Here is a 6,000-nt window from a genome sequence, read left to right on the forward strand (position 1 = left end):
GTTCTTATGTTATTTGAAGGAGTAAATATCATTTTCTTACTGAATTTTTCCAAACCACCCATGATTTTATTTACACTCTCATATCCCCCCTTAGTCATCTCTTTTCAAAACTGAAAAGCCCCAGTCATTTTAATCTCTCCTCATAAGGAATATCCGTTTGGGTCAATTAGCCTGCTAGTTGCATAAACCTTTCTGATCCTGTGTCATAACTAATAACTCACATTTGATGATATGAACCGTCTGTACCCTTATGTCTTTTGTCTTTTACTGTACTCTTTGCTCACACTCCTTTTGCTACGGGGCAGGAAGCTGGGGTGGAAGCATCTGTCAACAAATAGGTTGGTCATTAAAGACACTCAGAACACATAGAGAATTGCCTGAACAAAACAAAGGAGTAACTGTGTTCCAAATACAACCAGCTTTCTTCTATAGACAGGTGAAGATATACTTATCTCCTAGAACTGGAAGGGACCTTGAAAGTTCATCAAATCTAGTTCCCTGCCTTCACTAGCAAAGCCAAGTACTAAGGTTGCCCCAGATCCCTAAACAGCCCCCTCAAGGATTGAACTCATAACCTTGGGTTTAGCAGGGCTAGGCTCAAACCACTGAGCTATCCCACTCCCACATAGGTGGGCTTGGAAGGAATGGAACCTCCCCAGAAGAGGGAACAGAGAGAAGAACAGTTGGTCCAGCCCTTCAAAAATACAGAGACTGGATGAGTGAGAAGAAGCTGGGGCAGGAGAGAGGCACAATGGCAGCAGAGGGGACTCTTTGGTTACAGGGCTCTGGCTGCAGCAGAGACAGACTCCAGCTAGAGGTGAAATCATGACTTAAAGAGGATTCACCCTGGACATTCAAGAGGGCTGTGACCAAATCCCAAAGAATGCTCCAGGGTGGTGGGAACACCGAGGCAGGAAATTGTATGCAAGTGTTGCACTGTCTTTTCCTAGATCTCATATCTCTTGTGCTGTCCAGATTAGAAGAATAGTTTTAGCAACCCCTTTTGCAAGCGCCGTTTGCAAGTCTGTTTGCTTTAAGGACCATGTGCCCCAAAGGACAGAAACTGGACACAGTGTGTGCCCAAGGGGGAGCTCTGGGAAGGGTGCGCTGAACCAACTGAAGAGTTTATGGGAGATGGGCCAAAGCTAGTCTCAGGGCCTTGGTGTTTGGCGCACAGATCTCAGCTCCTAGAGGGAGGCACTAGAACAGAAGCTGCACCCTCAGAGTGGGCCTGGAAACCCAGAGCCAGAGGCAGGGCCTCAAGATGGCTGAGACTCAGGAAATCTCATGAGACTCATGGTCTAGACAGTATTTGGTCCTGCCATGAGGGCAGGGGACTGGACTCGATGACCTCTCGAGGTCCCTTCCAGTCCTAGAGTCTATGAGTCTATGAGTCTATAATCTTAAAACACACAGGGATCCAGCATGTGGAACGCAGAAAAAGTCATCCATTGGGGGTCCAGCAGTTGGAGCTTGAGCAGGGCTGTGACAGCAAACCTGGAGCTGCTACACGGATGCTAGGGGACTGTGGAAGGGGAGTGGGGCTGGGTGTGGAGGTGTCCACAAGATGTTCTCTTCACTCAGATGTGGCTCCCCTGCCCTCAGTGTTTACTTGAATGTTCTCATTTCCGGACAGATCCAGCCAGGCTCCCTGAAGAAGATGTTTCCTGAACCAGACAGTGCCAGCTTGGAACGAGGGAGAGTTTTTTTGTCTCAATTGGAAAGTCCTCCCCAGAATGGAAGAGGCAGGAAATCCCTGTTCTAGTGGATTCCATCTCAACGCTTTCTCTCTGCATTCTCCTCCATCTCTCCCTTTCCTTTGTAACTCCTCCCCCCCCCACACCTCCCTCTCTCTCTGCCACTTCTGATGTGCATCCCACGCTAGGTGCCAGATACAAACGCTGAAGGCGCCGTTATTCCCTCAGCTTCAGTGGAATTGCAGGTGTAGCGCTCTGAATCGCTGCATCTGAGAGCTGATCTGGCTGAGCACCACGCAGTGCGCATTAGTCTTTGTATAAATCCAGGTAAAACTAATTCCCTGCCCGTTACCATTAAGCAACCTGCTGAGTGCAAACTGCCACCAGCTCTGTATTAACCTGTCTGGAAGGATTGCTGGGCAGGTGGGTGCTGCATAGACAGGGCTGGAGGCTGCTCGAAAGATGCAGGCTCTCATACAGCAGCAGCTGCTGCCCTGTTCCCTTCTGCAGCCTTTGTGGGGATGTCATGGCAGCAGGCTTGCTGCACAGCAGTAGATCTATGGAACAATGGGTACCCCAGCTCCCGTGGATGAGAGAGAATGGGGGAGGGGGCTAAGGAAGGCTGAGGAACTCCAGGCTGATATTTTCAATGCTCGTGGTCCCTAGTAGCTGCTCCATACAAAGGGGCAGCACAAGATCAGGACTGAGAATATTTGAAGCTGAAGCCAGCAACTGCCCCCCTCAGGGCTGTGTAGGTTTTGGCAGCTTTCATACTGGGGACACATTATTAGAGGGAAAGACCAGCAAATTCTGAATTGGGCCTACCAAGGAAGTCCACTACATGGCTCTTGATCACGTGGGCAAGGGAAGTTTCTGTGGCATGACAAGACTGCCACTGCACAAATATACAACCAGACCCCCTTAATCACCTTCCCAGTGACCAACCCGGGCAGCGCTCGGTTTACAAGGAGGCTACGTTCCTTTGGGATTTGCCATGAAGTTGTTGATGGTGACTGATGGGAGAAATGGCTCCCTAGATACTCTGGCAAATGGTCTGTTGATCCAGTAATGTGTATGAGGCTGAGGTCTGGCAAATAGAAAGTGCATGTGACATTTGCTGAACAAGGGAAATGGGAAGGACATTTTCAGAGGGTAATGTATTGCTTGTGTGCTATGTAGTGGGGAAAACACTCTTTCATTTTCCTGTCCTCTGCTTTCCTCCTGTGATACAGACCAGAATGTACAGTAATCTTTTCAGGACATGGATGTATCACTTATATTAAAACACAAATGTAGATCTTAGAAAGCTCTAGTTCGGGAGCTATATTACTGTGACACGCTGTACCCCAAAGCAACACCCTGGCACAGCCATGTTCACCCGTTATATAATTGCAACGAATCTTCTATCAAATGTATCATGTGAGGTGTCTGTAGAAAAATCCTGGTTTGCTGAATATGATTATCCTATTTGTATGCATGTATCATTTTTGTATCTAAAGTTATGAATATTGGCTATGTACCTGTATTTCAAATGTGTTTGCTCCTGAGACAACTACAGGAAGGTAGTTTACATCCAGTCTAGCCAGCAAACTGTGAATGGGCTATTCAAGTTCATGGCTCATCAATGAGCACAATGGGCCATGGAAGAAATTTATCCTCCCCTGATGGACTTTCCTGGTGTTGTTCTCACCATAATGAGCGTTATAGTCCCTGCTATGACTCATAGTATCATGTAGGGTCATGTGGCCAACTCATGTTACACTGGACTCAATCTTCTGCCTGTACTTTTGCACTAACCATGCTGGGGACACTGCTTGATACATATCCTATCTAGCTTATAAAACTCAGATTGTGATTTTGTTTTATTTTCTAGGGAATCTACTTTGATCTGTACACTTATTACTTATGATCACTTAAATTTATCTTTCAGTTTATAATCTGTTTTATATTTGTTTACCTAAAACAATGTGCTTTGTTCATGCATGGCTGGCAAAAGCATTTATGTAACTCAGATGGGTGTGTCCCTGTCTTTGAATGTTTGTGTGAGTGCAGGACCTGAAGGGGGTTGCAGCTTGGTCATAGGCTTACAGTGTGAGGGGCGCCCAGATTGGTATGCCAGAGGGATCAGTTCCCAGTTCCAGGTTGCACCTGGGGCAGACCATCACAGTAGTGCTGCAAGCAGAGTGAAATTCACAGCTTGTTCTGATTGAGCTTTGCACTTCATACGCTGGTGTGGAGAATTTAAGTGAGAGGTTAAGTGTGGTGGCTGGAGACCAGTCAAAGTGGTTACCAGGTGTTATTTTCTGTTTGCTTATTTTAGGAAAGGGAAGTACAGCAGCAAAGCAGCACAATGAGTGAAAACAGTGAAACAATTATGAAATTGGAGCTGTTCACATTGCAGACTGTAGAAAAATAAAACAAGAACATAGAAGAATTTTGGAGCTAAATCAGGCAGAGGTTTCCAGAATGCAGGCAGAGCACAGACTGGTTATGAAGAAGACATTGAGGGGGAGGATGGAGAGCAGTAATACCGATTGGACTTGCTGGAAAAGCAGAACCAGAACCCTGTGACTCCACTGATTCCCGCCTCCCCCAAAGTCTATAGATGGGAATAGTTGTGTCCTGCATCCTGACGCAAGAAGGAGCGCTCTGCAGGGACGTCAGAGTGAAAGGGGAAAGTCCTAGGAACTGCTGAGGGAATGGGAGAAAGTCTCCTTGATTCATCTGCAGAAGGGGGAAACGTTGATGCTTCCAGGTCTGGGGGGTGGTTGAGACCTAGAGATGAAAACAGAGTCTCCTCAGTGAGGAAGGAGTTTGTGAGGAAGGAGTTTGTATTGTCTGTCAGGGACAAAAATATCCAGATTGCAGCTTAGCAAGGGGCAAACCCAATGCTAGGGAGCACAGGAAGCTCTGTCCTGGAGCGGAACCCCGTGAAGGGGAATGGAATCGTAGGGACCACTGACAAAGTGGGTGAGGTTTACTATAACACCCCAGCAGAAGGGAACACCACTGAGGAAAGGCGGGAGTTGTAGCATATGCAAGTGAGACAACTATCCAAGTTGTTCTATGTCAGCCTTTCACAGCTGAGCAGGGGATAGCTCCCAGGCTGGAGAGCACAGAGGTATGTGTCCCAGAGGGGGGCCCCGAGAAGGAAACTAGGGAAGGACTAGATGGGGTACAAGAATATATCCTCACTGGTCACATGGGGGAGAATGTCCAGGATAGAATGGCTGGTTCGGCATATTTGCACTCAGCCACCCAACCTATTGTTCAGGTTTTCAAAGCCAAAGGTGTAACTGACATCCTGGCAAGGGGCAGTCACACAACTGACCTCTCTGGGATATAGAGAGGGGGACAGAGGGCACCTCAATCCAGGTCCCGATTTTTCAGGACTTTGTTTCTGACGTGTTTGTGAAAACTAACTCTGTCTCTTTGAGATCCTGCAGAAGAAATGGTTGTTTGTGAAAATGTTAATGACCCACCTGAAAGAGGGAAGGAGGAAATTCCCTGGGTTGGGAATACACAGACAACAACCCTGAAAGGGCTGCTGAGAAAAAACACAGCTCTTAGCCCGGAGAGCACAGATCTCAACCCTTGAGGAAAGGGGGATGGGAAAAGTCCCGATGCTGGGAGTGGGGTTCACAGGAAAACCACTGCAGAGGGATGGGGAGTAAATTTTTGGAGGGGCATAATCCTGGGATTTGAAAGCAGCTCCTCAGAGGGCTAGCTAAAGTGCAAAGTCCCCTTACATCCTTACCTCACCAGACCCTGGCACACCAAGACACCAAAGATGACTTTACACTGAGATCTCATACCGAAGGAGATACTAGTGGAGAAGGAAAAACAGTAAATCAACACATGTTAAGGTTTAGAGAGGAGTTGAAAGACATAATCGATATTGAACAAACCAGACTATCCAAGCAGAAGGCGTGATATAATACAAATATTTGGAAATGCCTACTGTTGATAAAAGATATCCCTATGGGGATACTGCTTCTCAGCTAACACATGTAGAAAGGCTCAAAGCTTGTCACAGCAGGGAAATAATACACCTGGTTTTCTGTATAGAAGGAGAAACTGAGGCACACCTCCGCATGGAATTTGTGAATATCTGTGTTGAGCTATCACCAGTTGGAAAAGCACAAAGGTTAACAATGCTGCACAGATACAAAGAGAAGTTTTCTAGCAACCCAGAGAAGGCACTTGATGGCTTTTGAGATCACTAGGCTAATCTACAAAATGTTGAGAGGTACAGAGAACTTTTTAAGAACATCTGTGGATAACACTAAAATATTTCTAAGTA

The sequence above is a fragment of the Gopherus evgoodei genome, unplaced genomic scaffold (assembly GCF_007399415.2).
Source record: "Gopherus evgoodei ecotype Sinaloan lineage unplaced genomic scaffold, rGopEvg1_v1.p scaffold_36_arrow_ctg1, whole genome shotgun sequence".
NCBI lineage: Eukaryota > Metazoa > Chordata > Testudines > Testudinidae > Gopherus > Gopherus evgoodei.